The sequence below is a fragment of the Temnothorax nylanderi genome, unplaced genomic scaffold (assembly GCF_030848795.1).
Source record: "Temnothorax nylanderi isolate EJ_2023f unplaced genomic scaffold, tnyl_v1.0 TNYL_tig0023_pilon, whole genome shotgun sequence".
NCBI lineage: Eukaryota > Metazoa > Arthropoda > Insecta > Hymenoptera > Formicidae > Temnothorax > Temnothorax nylanderi.
This window is the reverse complement of record NW_027249085.1, coordinates 391,998-410,545: the sequence shown is the minus strand read 5'-3', so window position 1 is coordinate 410,545 and position 18,548 is coordinate 391,998. Positions and strand designations below refer to the sequence as shown.

General features: G+C 37.8%; 1 protein-coding gene across 9 annotated transcripts in view; it reads right to left on the bottom strand.

Moving 5' to 3' along the window:
- LOC139769533 (uncharacterized) overlaps positions 1-18,548 on the bottom strand; it is a 405,408-nt gene that overhangs the window by 124,812 nt on the left and 262,048 nt on the right. The gene's annotated exons all lie outside the window — the stretch shown is intronic.

Sequence of the window (18,548 nt, the reverse complement as noted above, 5' to 3'; positions counted from 1 at the left end):
AATGTTTTTATCTTTGAATTATGCATTAGATAAAATATTCAATATTTTTTAACGAATGACTGAGATACAGTAAACAGTAAAATGGATTCGATATTTTTTAATTTATTTAAAAAAAAAACAATATTGTCAATAAATTCATGCTTATTACTTGGTCGTGAGTGACAAGTAACAAGAAGAAGAAAATTAAAAGAGATCCGGTTTCATGGACGAGTACTCGTAGTCTTTTTAAGAAAAGGAAGAGCAAGGTTGAGAAACACTGCATAGTTAAACTCTCAGCGGGAAGAGAGACGGTAGGGAGGATACGGAGAGGAAACGGTCGCCATTTCCTGGTGACGCGAAGACTCCCAACCCAATCCTGAGCCATCAACCCCCGGCGAGCACAGTCTCACTCTACGACTAGCTATTCTCTGAATATTTTGGTAAGATGAACGTGGTTTCCGTGATATTAGAAGGGAATGAATTTGCGCCCAGTTTAGTTAGAGAATGTATTGTTCCTCGAAACTGTTTTTCATCCTTCTCAACGGAGAAATATTCTTCAGTTCTTGAATATAAATCTCTGCCAGAAACATTTGCAAATCTAGGACAAGTAGTCAGTTATACAAATTTTTCAGTTAGATAAATTTCTATTTCTTAATGTCTTAGTTAGAGTCAGAACCACGGTTTTTTTCACATTTATTTCACAAAGTTTTATTTTCAATAAAAATAAGAATGAAAGGATTTAAGAAACATTTTGCAATATGTTTTCGATAACACTTCTCGTTATTTAAATTAATTAGATTCTATAAAATATATTTGTTAAATAAATAAATTATTTTATTAAATATTATAAATAATGATTTTCAACTATAGTCAATGATCTAAGCACATAAAAGCCTCTTTTACAGGAGAATGGCTTATTCCTGTATACACATACTCAATATGAAACATTAATCGGTGATTGCTAACGGTTCAGTGCTTGCATTTCCATTAGCCACGTTAAAATAATAAACAGGATACAATGACACTAGCAAATCCGTGCATAATATAGTTATCAATTAATCCGATGTAGGAAGCGACAAATTATTCCTTGGAATATACTAGTATGTCTAAAAATATAATATATCGAGTATGAATTTTTATTATGTTACTTATTACTATTCTTTTCGATATAAAATTATTCTTAAAATATTTATCAAATGAATATTAAATCATTATTAAGTTTATCTTCTATTTCGCAATCTACAATCTTCAGCTTTGCCATTTAAGACATTCATTTTGTCAATATATTAAATAAATATATTATTATAATGCTAGAGTTCCATCATGAATAAATATATTTTTGACGCATTGTTTTCTCGATATTTTCACTTGTATTTTTGATAAATAACTTCTGTTTTCATTTGATATTTTATACGCAAATAGCGTCTAACAGGCGTTTATGTGATAAACCGACGAGAAATGTTTTTTAAATCTTTATACCGCTTATGTTTTTGTAACTTTCACGATGGTTAAATGTCCAAAAGATGGTAGGATTATAAATGTAAACGTGCATTTGGGTAATGCACAGAAGAAATCTGATATTTTATGAAACAACGGAGCACGGTTCAACGGACAGGAAAAAACATTTTATTCTCTCCTAAATATTGCGTATGTATATTTTGCAAAACATATATAACAGAGGGAGTGCATACACACAGGAAGAGAGGTATAAACATGCGATAGCTATGTGTAATATTGAGCAGCGATTTTCTGACCATAATATTTGTACTATATTAACGGAAAGCTCAACTGATATTAAAGTTCGTCGATTTAATCGCGTTAATAATAAATTTATCATTGCGATATTAATGACGCGAATTTCTATGTATAACAGTTCCTCTCCTTGCAATGATAAATTACTGAAGTCATATTTTATATCGAACCGTTTATTTAATTCTGTCTTTAATTTTACATATTTGCGTTCCAAACAATCGTTTTAATTATCTCATTGAGTCGTTCCTATTTTAATGAAATTATATGAAAGTTAATATTTATATAATGTTTTTTTCCCCATCGCGTATTCATTTCCCTATATACTGAATTACACATGTTCTTTTTACAACATCCATGGCTCGCTGTTGCAAATGTGAAATCATATTGTAAACTACAATATACGATCTCAGCACGCGGCATACGTATATTGCAAAAATATATTTGCCAGAGAGATGTGAATATTATCCTAAAATTATTTACAATGCATTATGGCGATTAAATTGACCCATTAAAAGATCAGCTTTGCGCGCGGATTTCCGATCGCGCGGCGGCGCGAATGTTTCATCGCTCATTTATTTAATCCTATAGCACGCGGAAAATACGCGAGAACATAATAGCCATCTCTACCGCTCGTAATAGCGCGAATCGATCGAATCGTGGTAAGATGCGAAATTGTTATTCCTCCTTCATCGTATCACGCGAATGAAAACACAACAAGCGACATGCAATATACCGATACCGTGGATTTCAAGATCGTTGACCAACGAGCGGTTTCAGGGCGGTCGTTTCGGCGTGCCTGGAGCTTTAAAGCATGCTGAAAATAAATTATGCACGCACTTCGCGTACGAATGCGCACGGTTGGTTGGACGGCGCTTTTCACGGGAAACGGCTTAACTGGGGGGAAAAGGGTAGGACGGGTCATGAGAGGGCTGTGGGGGATAACGACGGCGATGAGGGGTTGGTATAGAGGGTGGCTATAGGACTGAAGCGGGCAGAGGCGGCGAGTGCGGGATCGGCTAGGCGCGGGACGAGTGCGGCGGGGTGGTCGCGGAGAAGGAACTGCGGGAAACTGAAACGTGGCCAAATCGAAATTAACTCGCGCGTAACAAAGCCGCGACTGAAATATTAATTATCTGAAAATTACTTGGATATGGGTCACCGGACGATGAGTTATGTGAATAGGAGGGGGCGGGCGAGGATACGAGCATGATGTGTGCTTCTCGTAAATACGCGAAACGAGAGCACCGGCCGCCACACCGCGTCCCTTCGCGCCGCGCCGCGCCGGAGCGTTGCTCTTTACAGCTCTATGATGCGCGGAGCGAGCGCACGCTCATCAGCTTTTGAACGGAGACTGAAAACTCGCGTGTCGACCGTGTGTCCGAATGTTGCCGATATAAACTTTCCAGCGCACGAGAGACACCCACTATCGGTAGTTCCTTCTTGATGCGGCGTGTTGTTTGGTCGGCGCTCGGTAACTTTATCAAAGTCGTTTCCAGGTTTCTGTCTCACCACGTAGCTGCATCCGCCTCGTTCGTGACGATTCAATCTGTCGGACGGATTACACCGCGCGGAAGAAAAATATGGCTGAACCATGGCGAAGCTCTGGTTTTAGTTACGCGTAATGAAGAAGGAATTTCGTTGCTAATGGTCCCGGTTACTTATGTGCGATGAAAAACTTTCTTTATGATCCATTAAAAATTTTTTTACTTTGTTCCATATTTTATTACTTGTAACAAATACTTTTTTTTACAGGTTAAATTAGTAAACGCATTTTATCGAACCTTTTTTGCAAAGTACATTAATTTTTCCGACAAAAAGATATTTCAAGTGATAAAAATATTTGAGATATCTATATATTTAAGAAGAATATATGTACATTGCTATGTCTATATAGGCACAAATAACAAGCACTCCAAATCAAACCACAAACAATAACTTGATACGTACAGCAAGTGACATGTGATACAGAGGACCATTCATATTCGTTAAATATTTGCTGCGATAGCAAGCGTAGGCAAGGAAATGTAAATGAGATCAGCAACGTGTCTCATGTAAAAAGAAACAACTGTGAGAGCGTGGGGACTCAAAATATAGGCATATGTATATCGTGCATACACAGATTTAAAGCTCCCGTACGTTAAGTATATAACGGGATAATGTATGCTCGGAGACTAACAAGGGATGGCGCACGTTACAGCCACACAATCACGACCACCACTAATGGAAATGACACACACCTGACTTGCGCTAACTAACATTTAGTTCGAACATGGCGTGCAGGTTCTGTTTGTTTGATTGTTTGCCAAAAGCCCGCAAATATTGGTCGATCCATTTACTATGCACGTTGCGCCCATCCCCAAACGCGTTACAGCGCATTCGCGTTGGCTTTCTCCGGTCGGCGGCGGTAGCGGAGTTTTAAAATATTTGAGTTTCATTATTGCATTGTTTCCCGGATTAGTAAAGGTTGATTACATTCCGCCGTGTAGTCGCTCGGTTGAAAATCACGCTCTTTCTCGTGACCGTTTCATGTCCGTTACGGCATTAAAAAGATTGGCGACGTAATATGAACTTACTACCGCGCCATGGATACATCCTTTACCTACTTAACTCTTAATGACCCAACGTCGAGTATCACTCACCGCAAAGCTCACCGCGATATGTTTCTACGTAGAATGAAAATGAATATTTTTTTATACCGCTAGTACAGATTGGTGCACCTCTCAATAACGTCGAAAAGAATGACTTAATTCCGCTAATTATGTTAACAAAATGATAAAAGTCACACAGTCTATTTTAAAGAGGATTATTTTCATGAAACTCCAAGTAAAGTTCAAGAAAATTTTAAAAGGTAAAAATAAATAAAAGTAAACAGCTTGCTGAAATCTAATGCAATTTGATAACATTTATAAGAAGAACACGAATTTATAAATAGATAATCATTGTTTACGAAACATCACGATAAATAAGAATTAAATAGAGATGAGGATTATAACATAATTTATTGGTTCGTTTTTTTTTCTAATGAGTCGTATTTTTAATCGTAATTAAAAGATACGATACAAGCGATACCCTGTCTCGTAAAAAATCAAGCGCGCATCTGCGCGGAGTGCTCTTGAACTGACGATGTAATAAAAGAGTTCCGAAATGCAGTGAGTCAAATTACGCCAACGAGAATTTATGAAACGAGCACGTGAGTGCAGCTGGTGCGTCCGATGCGTCGTCTGATGGTCTACACTCTACGTGGTGCTCAGGTTATGCGCATTCTCACAGCATCAATTTTTATTTCTTTACATTTATGTCACTAGTGGTAATTCAAGTTTTCAGTATCATCGTTATATATGGACAGTTATATCAAAAATTAAATTAGAGTAAAAATTCGAAAGTATATATCTCAATGAAAAAATCAACTCTAATAATTCTTTTAATATCATTAATATTCCTTGTTTCTGTAATTGAATTTGCAATAAGAGATAATCACATATTATACTCGTAAAATTTTATTTAGTATGCAAATAATTTTGCAAAATATTACTGTAGAAGAGAATATTGTTATATTATTTTAAATAACACCCTAAATTGTAATTAAAAAAATCAGTAAATATCTATTTTTTCGCTGCATTTTTCTGCGATTTATTTTACTATAAAATAAGTAAAACAGAACTTTTATTATACATTTATTTAAAAAAAAATTATTTTTTATCTACGAGGTAAATATGCTTCAATACGCAGATTATGTTGCGATAATTATGACTTATGATATTAATTTGAAATAAATCTGCTATCTATTAATATTCTCTAATCAAATTCTATCGAATTTACCATTATAATACGTTACGTGAGATGGTTCTGTGAAGCCTGGAGAGCAATAGGAGGAGTAGATTCAGTATTATCAAAGTAGTTAGCGGTATGTCATTATGGTAAGACCTTGATGGCATATAACCGGCTTCTAATCTCGCATTGACATTATAGATACCGAATAATGGAAAGTGTAGTATTATCTTATTATAAATGGATGCGTGGTGTACATTTGTGTCAATTATCGTAATACTTGTCATTCTGGATTTACAAAATAAGCCGCTACGAAACACCGAAGAAAGAAAATGAGGTCAGGGTTATCCGCCACAATCATTTCCTTACTGCCCCTCAATTAGACATAGCATTTCCTGTTCATCGTTCGACTTCGTAACGAACTTTGACAACCATCCGAAACTTTTCACGACTTTCGTTCATTCGTCTAGCTTTCCTCTTAAGTCCTCACAGCTATTAGTTCCAGAGTTCTTAAGGTTCGCTGGAAACTGTCTTCGCGAGCTCGATAAGGTTCTATCCCACTGAACTCGGCGGAAATCTCATCCAAATTTCCTCGGCCGTAAAGTTGAAGAGTCGAAATTGTATTACACAGCATCGGGGTGCAATAATATAATATCAATCTCTTAAGCAGTCATTGATTCGCGTTATTGTGTACAGATTTCGACTTTTATAATGTTACAAATCATGTTTGCCGATCATTAGAAAAGCTAATCAGACAGTATACACAGATAAAATCATAAAATTCGTACTCGTTCCCTTGCAAGTTTTGATGACTTCGACAAGTCGAATTCAGTCATTTCTCGCGCAGAATTAGGTAACTTGAGAATATATATTCGAGAGAAACGACTCACTAGCTCGCGAAGAAGAAATACCGTAGTACGGTTAGGAATTGAACGGGGAATGGAAGGCTCGCGGATGAGGACGGAGGGATATTAAAGGTCGAGAGTTGAGACACTAGGTACAGAATATGTGACTGGGTGGCGTCTATCCTCCACTCATTTGGTATTCCGTAGGATGCCTACTCCTCCCTATCTATTACCTCCAACTTTCTTCAATCTACGCGTTTTGCTCTCGTTTTACCGATTTATGGATCCGGCGGGTTCACTAGCGGGGCTAGCTTTGTTTGAATTACCAACCCGCTAAGGCGGTTAGGTGGCCGCCGCCTATCAAAGTTTCCAGCCCGCACTTACCGAGCCCCCGCTTCCGAGCGGGAGTGTTTTCAAATACCACCCGAAGAAAGGAGCGGCGCGAAAGCGGTTGGGGCAGTTGAACGGGATAGAGAGGAATGGACTACCATCCGCGCGCGCTCTTTCTCTCTCGCTCTTTTTCTACTCACATAATATCTTCTTTGAACCCGTGATGAAAAACTGGATGGCTAAAAAGCAACCTCACCGCGCGCACTTCCTTTGACCAAAGGTAAAGTAGACGACCGCAGACTTACAAAAACGCTAGACCTACGAAAGCCGATCTTTCACTGCCCGCCCGCCGAACTACCCGTATATTTTCGTTCGATTTTCCTTTCATACGTCACACGCTAATACCGCGCCATCGAATTACTCGTTAAACTTGTTTGCGGAAGTTAGCCATAATTAATGACAATGTTCACGTTGATATAATTTCATTAAACGAAATGGGGTGATTGTCACGTAACGGGGCGTGAAAGAAATGAAGTTGATTACAAGTTAATGCGACACGTATTAATTTAACTTTCCTTTGAATCGCGCTTCTTTTATCTTGTTCTCACGGCAAGTGCTAATTAAGTATAAAATGAATCATTTACAACTGCAAGTAGACAGCGGTTGGAAGTCAAGGATAAGTTCCTTTAAAAACACATTGAAGTAAAATATTCAAATTTACATCAGATCTAAACCTAAAAATTATGTAACAGAAATTAATGTAAGTATTATGTTGTTCAAATCACGTTTATAATCGGAAGCTGCGCATTGTCCTTATTTCTTATATGATATGCGAGGGACTGAAGTATATTTGATTTGAAAACTGATCCCTTCTGCACCTCGCTTGCGCAAATATATAGATCCAAATCGTTGAACAAACTACTTAATAGTAGAGACAGTAGATGGCCGGTGCTGATCTGGAAGGAATGATTCGATTGCATGCCAGAGAGACGAACGGGATTGTCGTCCCTGAAGAGTAAAGCAATTCCGCGCGAGGACCAGCTTTCCCAGTATCCTATCAGTATCTCAGTTTCGTTTAAGACGTCTGCCATGTCCCTCCAAAGGTGAATGACTTCTATTTTCAGATAGTCTTCTGAGTAACTTCTTCTTTAATGTCCCTGCCTATTTTTTCCATCAGAAATGACTTAAAATTTCCCGAAAACAAAATTAATTGTTACACCGAAAGTGTTATTTTGTTTTTACTTATAATGCATCGTTCTCTCTTTGCGTATGCTTTTCTGATAAACCTATGATAATTAATTAATTACGATGATATCTTGGGCGGCCTACATTCCCTTTTAGTATTTTTCTTCAACTATTCGTGCCTTCGTTTTCATTATTATAAAATATGACCATATTATGTCGCCGTATCGGTGCTCAGGATAGTTAAAGATTTATCAGCGCCATATATCCCTTGCTTGCGTCGTCTTGTTTACTATGTTCTTCATTCTGGTACTCCTTCCTATCTCCGTGATCTACTCCACTACAATTGCAATTCAGCAGACTGGTATTACCGATTCGATCGATAGAAATCAGCTATCTGTTTGGTGACTGGGTTTTATCATGCTCTACGACCATGCATGCCCACGACCCTATGAAACTACCAACGGACGGACTGTCGCTGCTTTGTCATCGAGATTTCGGTCAATTTGCGGGTTATTCCCGATCGCGAATTTTAATAGCGAGAGACCATTGTGGTCGATAGGCATGCACTGCTAGGTACGCGCATGCAGACGCGTACGTACACTTACACCGTACGCGCCATCGTCGGTTACATTATAGATATACACGTCCGCGGGGAATCCCGCTCCAACAAATTTCGTTGGAATTGGAATAAAAGTAATTAGAGGCATTCGTGTTGTCCTGTAATTAGCTTGTGTGCGCACTTTCCAGCACGCTACGCCCGACGACTAATGCGATTCTTGTGACAGCGTCGTCCAATTTCATGCCGCAGTATCGCAGTCGGTTATTCCAAGGGACACGAAACGCCGTTTATCTATCTCGTAGAATAAAAAGGGTAAAGTGGTGAGTTGAAGGGACGGGAAACGAACGTGGCGCACGGGTCTTCGCCTCTTCGCTTCCTCCTTTTTCTCGAATTTGACCGTTTACTGGTGAAGATTGGCCGTAGCTGGATTGCTCGCAATTCGAACATACTGGGTGATCTTGATTAAGATTGACAAACTTTATGTACGGATTCTTTCATCAGTTTGAAGTCAATTTTTCCGTAACGTAAATACGCCGTGAGAAAAACGGCTTCTTTTATGTATTAATCTCCAAAAGCGTATATATAAATAAAACAAAATTTTTTTTCTTTTCGTCTAACTTCAAGCAAAGCAAAGTTTTTAACAAGTTCCGTCGCATCGTGTGACCTGCTAATATTTTATGTAAGTTATGATTCAGAGGTAAAATTATAGGGCAGGAATCTTGTGAAAAGACGTCTTTGAAAAGTATGCTACGCGTGCAAAAGAGAATCGTTGAAGAAAGACTATAGCATGCAAATATATGTACATTATATGCAAGATATACATGAAAGAACATACTGTTGTTCTACGTTTTGTTATATAGCGAAGCTTCGATGAAAAGTTTTAAACTTTTTATTGTACTTTTTATGCTACACACCTTTCGATTTAAATTTAAATTCCTTGCTTCACGGTAGAAATTGAAACTTAACGAATTAATTTATATTACTACAATACTACAAATACGAAAAAAATGTATCTTGCACATCTATGTATCTTTCTATCGCGAAGAATATTCAGAGATTGTTTCTGTGCGCCTATATAACTGCAGAATCGAAATTGCATCTGTTGCAATGTTTGCCCTTAAGCGAATAACTAGACTATTCGTGCGCAACCAACGCCTGTCTGACTGTGTGCTTGCCAAATTACGATATGTTTCGTTCAATACATTTAGTACCGGCGGAAAAGATCCAAAGCACACGGCCGTGTCAGGCGGCACGGAGTAAATTGGAACTGTCCAAACTTCAACATTCCTTTCGTAATTTGTTGCAAATGGTATGCAAAAGTCTTGACGTTACTGCGCCGCGGTTTTCTATGTCCCTCGTAATTTTCGCGAAAGCTCTTTAATTTTCACGAAGACTTAACGTGTTCGCCCGCGGCAGCGCGCCGCGATTTTCACCGGGCTACGGTGATTCATGGTCACACCGCGCCATTGTTTGGTCGCTGTTTATAAATCACTATTAGTTTATAAATAGGACCCGCTGCTAATAAAGTTCCCCGCGCCCGGCCGTCGCTCATCACGATGTGCATCCGAGCAATTTAAGGTGCTCATAGTCGACCCCGCACGTAATTACTCTCTCTTTCTCTCTCTTTCTCGCTCTCTTTCTCCCTCTCTCTTTCTCTCTTCTTCCATGCTCCTATGGCTCGACCTTTAAAGGTTAAAAGAATGGTGGCTCGCGAGAATACCTCGTTGATTTTATAAAAAAAAATATCTTTCAACTGACAGAGAAGTATTACTGCAAAAACTTCAAAGAGTCAGAAGATCAATGCATTGCTAAAGCCTAATCACGGCATTATTGAAATGTAATATCACAGCAGATCAGAACAAACATTTGTTTGTCGTAATTTAAAAACATCTTAGATTGTTTCAAAATTACGTAGACTCAAATGACAAAAATGTGGCAACATATAATTAATAAAATAATTAACGTGTTAATATAAAGTAATATAAGACTTTGAAAACAAAAGGGAATACAAATTAAATTTGGATATAAATTATCATGTGTATATACACACACACAGAGCAGCGATTTCTCTTTTAATCTAGAGCATTCATATCTATAGAAGTAGACAAAGGTATGGATACAGCTCCGCTTTCATATCATGAACTTTATTCATGTAACGCATAAAGATCAATACGAACACGTACACACGAGCGCGTGTGTGCACGGTCCTGTGATTTAGCGCGTTTCCAACCAACTTCTATAATAAAACTTGGTTCCCGATTTCAAGTTTAGAATTCGAGTCGCAGACTTAATTTCACTTCGGATGTTGCGGTTATTGGTCCAGAGCAATTACCTCTCGATCTTAGCTTCTTCGATATAAAAATGGAAAGGAACAAAACATGGATGGAACCAATTGACTAATTGCATAGCATCGATGAGCGTTGAGAAGCCGCTTCTTTTTAGGATATCATCGACAAAGACGATCGAGTTAATCTGTTATATGCTATTGAGAGAATTACTCAAGCGACGGATGACAATGAGGTAAGAAGAAGGGAGGCAAACTTGCTCGAATGCCACGAGTGGGAAGGAAAGGCCAGGGATTTGCTCGAGAAAAATCGTCGACGGGTCACTCGTGTAACCCGTGAACCAAGCCGCTGCTATCCTCGTTTAGATTTAGAGTGAACGGTTGAAGGTGGATGGTTATGCCGTTGCCTGCACCGTCGGGAATGGCTTTCCGAAGCGAAGAGGATCGCTTGGCGCTAGGACCGCCGATGACGGCGAACCGAGACGTCTTCCCCTGAAAATTAGAGAAACGGTGCCGGGCATGGGAAACGTGCGAGGAGAGAACCGAGCGTGAACTCGCCGCGCTGAACATCGAGAGAGGATTAAATAGCAAAATATCACTCAGAGCGGTGCACTGAGCGTGTAGCTTGCAAGCTCCGGCATTTGAGAGAGAACGATGGGTACTACGTGACCGAAATATTTATCTTCGGACTTGCGAGGGAAAGAGAGAGTGAGAGTATGTCAGTGGGAAAGGGACATACAGGGAGAAAGCGAAGTAGGACCAAGGAAGAGAGACGATAGAAGAAGGCGAAAGAGAGTGGAGGAAAGGGCGAGAAACTACCGTTCCTACTCGACCCTGAAATATATAGAGAAAATAACGTTTCTGGTCTAACGAGAGGACCTTGACCATTGACGTGCAGTTTCCGCTAGAGAGACGTGGATTTAATTTTAAAATTGTGATTGAATTATTTGGCGCATCGATGTGGAGAAATCACATAGGTAGCTTGACAAATAAGGATTTTTTTTAAACTAACGTACACCTTTTGGATTCTTGAAATTACCAAAATGTGATATTTCGTAAAATTTATTGAAACAAAATATAATCATTTAACAAACTGATGTATTTATTATATGCATAAATGTTCGAAATTATATCTTAAATAGCTATACATATTTCGAGAGTGTTATGCGCAACGTTTTTACTGTATCGAGTTCATGAAATATATTAAAGTTGAACTTGAAGACTACATTTGCGAGAAAAAGAACAAATGTGGATATTACGAGTACTTTCCCGCGCGAGAACGTAGTAATCGTGACAGTTTGTCAAAGCCGTGTGGGTCGCGGCACTTGTTAAAAGATCCAGTAGTAAACCTGCTATCTTCTTGCTATTCTTATCGCAACACCCGTAGTTATATTTCCGCTCTATACATTTTACAATGCTCCATTAACGACATGGTCGCGCTAAAGCGACAGCCTTCCCACTCCCATTTTTTTTTGTTAGTCCGCTGCTGTTTTTCTCGTTTCCGTTTCGCGGTTCTCAAGAGAAATCTCATTTCCCCTCCTCGCGACGAAACCGACCCGCATTTTCACCTTTAACGAGCATCGCGAAGAATAACGTAACGCGCTAAATTAACAATTAAGATCTAAACGGCTGGTAATTAAGCGAAGACGTTGGGAGACGGTAAGAACAGCTAGGGCGAGGAAACGAATCTGCTGGATGCAGCGAGCTGTAGGAGACCTCGCTAAGTTCACGAAGAGATGAAAGAGGGAACATAAGTAGGGACGAATGAGGGCGCGAAGGGGAATGGCGAAAGAATAAAGCGATGGCGAAGTGAATTTGACGGAATAAAGAGAATCGAAAACCGAAACGTGAAAGAAATATCATTTGTTTTCAAGAGAGGAGTGACAGAAAATTTAACATATCAAAGGTAGAATATGTTATAAACCGACCTATCAGCGTTTCTTGATGCTTTGACATGCACATTATAAGAGTATGAACGGTTTATGGAATAATTTACCGAGTCTATAATGTAAGCAATAGTAATATTTATCGCATTACTGAAAAAGATTTGTTTGTAAAAAAAAATAACATATGATGAAACGCAGGATTTACAAAAATTCGATTTGGAGAATGTCGTATCAAAAAAGTTGTTCTTTATGCTTTATAATTTTATGTAAGATGAATTACTACAAAAACTGTCTTATTGAATATTAAGATTTGTTTTATCTTAAGGAACATGATTATTATAGCAAATTTATATAAATAATGTAATAAGAGTTTTTTTTAATAATTGTGAAAAATTATGATTGAATAGAAACCCTCTCTGAGAGATTACGTTTGCATTAACTTATATTACTCGCGCTAAAGTAAGAGGGATGTGACGTGTACAAATCGAGTTTTTATAGCTCTTCAAGAATAGATTTAAATATAACAGAATAAATGTTATATTCATCAAACAATGTGTTACACTTTAAGTATTTAAAAATCAAATTAACGATTATACTAATTATTCTGATATATAATAATTAATATAATATATTTTATAATGAAATTAAATAAAACAATTCTTATAATTTAACGTCAAACAAGATGTAGCTCATAATTATCCGTATAAAAGTACAAAGTTTACTAATTGAATAGTTCCAATAACTGCGGTGTCTATTTTAATGGCATATCAATCAATACGCGAACGAAAGTTTCTATTTAGCATACCTACATACCAAAACATTTTGCTGTTTACGCTAGTCGCGGGTTCTCAAAACGATATTGATTTTCCGCATCGATATGCACTAACTTTCGAAGGACGCCGCGGGTCTATTTTGGATGTAAAAAATGACCAACGGCAGTTAGAAGGGCTTAATTTCACATCTCATAAAACCGCTGAACGGTGGCTCTGGCCCGGCAACGATCTGCCATTATATCAAGTGAAACTCTGCCATTGAAAAACGGCTTCCGCGTTCTCGTTACTGTTGCGGATGAATAACTTTTCGTAAATTTTGTTTTCGTGTGCTCGGCAAAAGAATATTCGGAAAATAAAAGCGGCATATAAGCTTCAGCACGTTTTCGTACAAAGATCACATGAACTGTTTGACTGCCTTATATTAGGCTAATGATATAAAGTCATTAACTGTGATAATAACGTTTAAATTTAATAATAATTATTGCAATATGCGTGCATTATAAAATTATTAATTATAATATTATAATAGCCATAACACAATCTTGAACGTATACATGCATACATACATACATACATACATATATATATATATATATATATATAATATAATGTTTATAAATATATTTTTTGTATAATTACAAAATGGTATATAACACATATTTCGCGATATAAATATATTTTGGCACCCTCTATAGAACTTCTTTAACTGACATAACTATCATTGATAGCTTCGCGGTTATAGTGTTCGCACCGTTACATTCAAGATCGTGCCGATATACATATTGTCAATTTTAGTGTGATACGTGCCGCATGCTTTTATTTTTACGATGCCATTATTTTATCACCTCAATGTACGATGCGTTTTTCCCGGGAACGGCTGTTATGTGGACGATGTATAAAAGGACAATCTGTGTGTTCTCCGTGAATTTCGAATTTTTCTACCCCAGTGCTGGGGAAGTAATAACGAAGAAATATTATGTGCCGCTCTTTTTATCTTAACGGGGGAATAATTTTTTTGGAGAATCTCTTGTATCTTACACAAATACGTTATGCAAAGCAATTTTGAAGAGGTAACCTAGGGGGCTTCCCCGGGGGAGTAATTCGGGCTTGACCTCACAAATATCTGCAAGTATGTGTATAAAATGTTCCTGCACGGAAATTGGATTGTTATTTTAAAACGTACAGAGCGATACATAGCAACTAAATCACAAGACCTTGCCGTTATTATTTGGTAACAATAAATTTTCAGAAGTTTTATGTAGTTTTATGTATATAGTTTTAGAATATAAAATGGATGTACGAAATGGATGTATGGAACATGCATAAAATATAGATGGAAACGTAAAAAGTAATTTCTTAATCTTTTTGCGTCTATAATACAAATATTGGTTAAAATTCGGATGTAATCTTAAAAAAAAAAAAAAAAAAACTTTTAATCTCGATCAGTTTAATGAACAATATTTATGACGAGAATTCTTATACAAAAGAACTCTCTTGACATTATAAATTGATCAGCGTAATCAGGTCGTGAGCGAAAGATGGCAATGACGATATCTTTATTGCATTTATGATAAGCCGATATCCAGAGGGATTACAACGATTACACAAATACCGTGAAAGTCTCCGGACGGTCTAAGCAGCACGGCAGTAGCTCTTTATACCTGCGGACATGATTGGCAGATCGCTAGTGGGAGGTTAACAAGGTATTGTTTCTATAATCAAGCGAGATGCTTTACGAGCGACCTGCACGACTCACTTTTCTGTTTTAATTAAGATAAAGGTACGCGAATAACAGGCTGAATACCAACGAATTCTGCATGACACGTAACATTGATCCCTGCGGCAATCGATAATTTTACATACATTCAAAATTGACAAATGTTTATTGGTCGCACACATTATCAGACATCAAACGGTGTAAACAAGTGTACGATATAAACAATTTTAAATAAATTTTCCTAATAAATTAGGTAGATTAAGTGATTAATTTTATTCATAATGTTTGTGATATTCGTACTTACAAAATTAAATGTTAGAACAAAAAAAATTAAATATAAAACTAAAATAAAAACACAATGTATATAAAAATTATCGACGCCACTTTTCGTTTAATTAATGGCGCAAAAATATTCAGCTTTTATATCGGCACGTAAAATGCACCTGCCTTTCGGCTAACGTGTATATGTCACATGCACTTTGTTTCAGGCTGCAAGCACTAAAGCTGTAAGTACGCGGAATCGATCGATGTACACCTCGCGTTCGTGAGAACAATGCAAAAAAAAAATTGCACGTTCGGAGGTATGACACTGGCCGATGGCAGGGTCGCAGCACGAATAACGATGGTACGTGCGATATTGCGGAGAAATTGTACGATAATTATACGAGTGCGCCTGTGAATAATTAAGCGTATGGTAGCACTTACGATGCGCTTGCGCTCGCCTTGAATAACGTTGGTACACACAGCATATTTCATGAGATTTCGCGTAACAGCAAATGTGAACGTTTGTACATACGGCAAGGTTATCTGCATTTAGATATTGTGTGAGAGATGTTATATGGAAAAATCTAAAATATATGGTATTGTGGCATATACTATTTTAACTTTTTATTAGATGATTTCTTATTTGTTTTCATGTGCTTAATGCGCTATATCTGAAATCTCTGTAAAAAAAACCGTTATGTGTATTCGCAAAATTATTGTATTATTGTATTTTACGTAATTATTCACTTTTGCTTTTATGAGATTATATCTAAATTGCGCTTTTAACGGAAGTTAATGAACTGGTGCAAAATCACTTTTACTGTTATGGTAATAATCGATGATTGAGCTGGGGCAGTAGGCCTTTCTAGAGGCGTATAACAATCACAAGTAGATTAAAGCTGACATGCATACCGCAACGACGGGGTGTGTCGCTGTGAAAAACTCCCATTGAGGAAATAAGTAGGCCGACAAACGTGCATTGAGAAAGTTTGCAGACATTTCCTGTGTTCTTCAGTGTGCAGTGCGCAGTTGATTAAGTACAGCAAGTTGCTACGAAAGGGCGATCATTCTTCCAAATTGTAAATTGTTCTTGCAATTAAATTATTTTTGTAATTATATTTCAATTTCACATAATGCATCTTTATGACAGATCTCTCTTCCTCCCTTCCTCTCTCTCTCTCTCTCTCTCTCTCTCTCTCTCTCTCTCTCTCTCTCTCTCTCTCTCTCTCTCTCTCTCTCTCATCCTATTTTTATAAAATATCTTAAAAGTCGTCATAAAACAAAATTCATTTTCTTATAAAAGATTAGATTACGATCTTGATATTTTCTACTACGATAAATAAGAACACAATATCTTTGTATTTCTTGTAAACTAAAAGGTGATAAAAAATATTAATAATATGGCAGAATAAAAAATCTGTTATAAAAGTTCCGGATTCATTTATCTTTCTTCAAAATAGAGATGCATCTTCTTGTGCAACAAGAAAATCTTCGTCCAATTGAAAAGCAGCAACAACAGATCTACGTAATTCTACCGAAAAATAGAAGTAATCGAAATGATACTTCTTATTTATCAATGCTGAAAGCGCGACATCTGCAAATTAGCGCGACTCGTCTCTTGGATATCACGACTCATCTCCAGCCGCGTTGGAACCGGACCGACGCGCGCGCGAAGTAAAAAGATTGATGACGTGTCCCCGATTCGTGTATACCCTCGCGAAACGGGCGATGCAAAATCTTTCATGACTCGCTAATGTTTTGTAACAGTTCTTGTTCTGGCACAAACGTTGATAGATCGTTTCATTGACCAGCGACGAGATGAAGCTCGTCCGTCGTTCGCGAGAAGAACGATCGGTGCGCGATCAGGACGCGATAGAAACGAATGAAAAAAGAGCGTGGAAAAAGCGAGAAAGAGATAGAGAGCGGCGCGGGGAATGAGAGGAGAAAATCGTGGCAAGGTTGGTGGAGCGATGGGTAGTAGGGTATCTGCCTATTATTCACGCGCGAGATAGGTCGAGGGGGAGGGTGGGGGGGGGGGTTGATCTAGCTCGATCTATGAGAGCCCGGGGGTGAGGCCAGACTTAGAAAGGTGGGTTAGGGGTTCGTGGCGAATTCTTATAAATCAAAACAGACACGCTATCCCGTCTCATAGGGTGTTTCCACCCTTTCTTACGCCGGCATCTATGCCTTCTTACTTCCTTATACCTGGCCGACTGTTGGAAGTATAAAGGGAAAGGAAGAAAATAAAATATGACAAGGGACGCGAAAGCAGGTGTCGGGAGAAATGGTAGGAGGGAGAATGCGCGGCCCGACATATCGGATGTTGATGTATTATTGAGTTTGTCGCGTATTATCGCTCGCTACCCGCTATCGTTGACAAGGGTGGATGTCAAGAGGAAAAAAATTGTTAGCGCGAGATATCAATGTTCAAACAACGAACAAGGGACGTGTTTATACGTTAGCCGCACAGATATTAATAAATATACACGACAGGTAATTTATTACGTTACTAAAGTAAATAATTTGTCATTATATTATTATCCCTTAAACTTAACAGGCCAAACTTATCATTTTTAAAATCGTGTGTTTGTTTTCGTTCTTTTATTTGTGTAAATATCATTCTTCTATTTATGTAATATCTTATCAAAGATATTGAACGACAATGTAACGTTTGAAAACATTATATAAAAGAACTGTAACTTTGCCAGTCTAAAAATGCCAGTAAAAAACTGTAATTTGCACAATATTAAAGAATATTCTTCCTTAAATGCGCTACTATTACCCGTGACACGGGATCGGCAACTGTTATAAGAAGTCTTCCGCGAGTTACTAACTATCAGTATTAGTTTATATTGCGATACTTTGCGTATATAGCGATATTCGCCATTGAAAACAGTTTACTACGCATTGCCGCAGCATGGTTATGAGTAATAATGTACACCGCACTCGCATGCACGCTGTTACGCCGCTATTTCTCTGAATAAGACATCAGCTTTGGACGTATTTGGGTAGTGAATATTTAATGTTATCGATATTACCTTAAAAGTCGTTTGTGCGGAAACGGGCGTGGAACTGTTTAGTATACCGTACAGCGCCTCGCCTACTACGTGAAATTGATTCGAATTTTTCGAGAGAAACGCCGTATTTAGATTTTATCTACCCCGGGGTTAAAAATGCAAGTATAATCTCGTGCCGGACTGTGCAGG